Source organism: Rhea americana, unplaced genomic scaffold, assembly GCF_003343005.1.
Source record: "Rhea americana isolate MKP2758 unplaced genomic scaffold, rheAme1 scaffold_206, whole genome shotgun sequence".
NCBI lineage: Eukaryota > Metazoa > Chordata > Aves > Rheiformes > Rheidae > Rhea > Rhea americana.
The window spans coordinates 1,335,716-1,336,233 of NW_028186217.1; the positions used below are offsets into that span (position 1 = coordinate 1,335,716).

At 54.8% G+C, this 518-nt stretch overlaps 1 long non-coding RNA gene across 1 annotated transcript in view; it reads right to left on the bottom strand.

The window, feature by feature from the left end:
- Positions 1 to 518, bottom strand: part of LOC146596217 (uncharacterized) — a 2,525-nt gene that overhangs the window by 1,278 nt on the left and 729 nt on the right. The window lies entirely within an intron of this gene.

Here is a 518-nt window from a genome sequence, read left to right on the forward strand (position 1 = left end):
CAGACATTTGCACAGAGGTGGCCTTTCAGGTGTGTGATGCTTTCCTGCTTTGCACAGGCGTGTTTGCACAGAGGTGGCCTTACAGGTGTGCAATGCTCTGCTGCTTTGCACAGAAGTGTTTGCACAGAGGTGGTGTGGCAGGCGTGCGATGCGTCCAGACCACTTGCCCTGAGTTCTGAAGGCTGCTGTCCACCCCTGGCTGCCAGGGATGCAGAATTGCTCCAGGGTATCGCAACCCTGCGAGCTCCGAGGGGTCTGTGGTGGAAATATCTCGCTGCCACCCACTGCGGGGAGCTCTAATCCAAACGATAGAGCCTGAAGCTGTAAAGGGATTTCTGTCAGTGGAAAACTTACGTAGTTGAATTCAGGTTTTAGTCTTTAGACTGAAGTCTGCATCCTAGCTCTGCGTGTATTGACGGAACTCATTTTTCAGGAATTACTGTGGGCTCTTCCCTCTCTCTCAGTGTCCCGTTCGTCCCTCGCTGTGTTTCCGCGCTGCGCGGAGGGCAGGCGCCGGG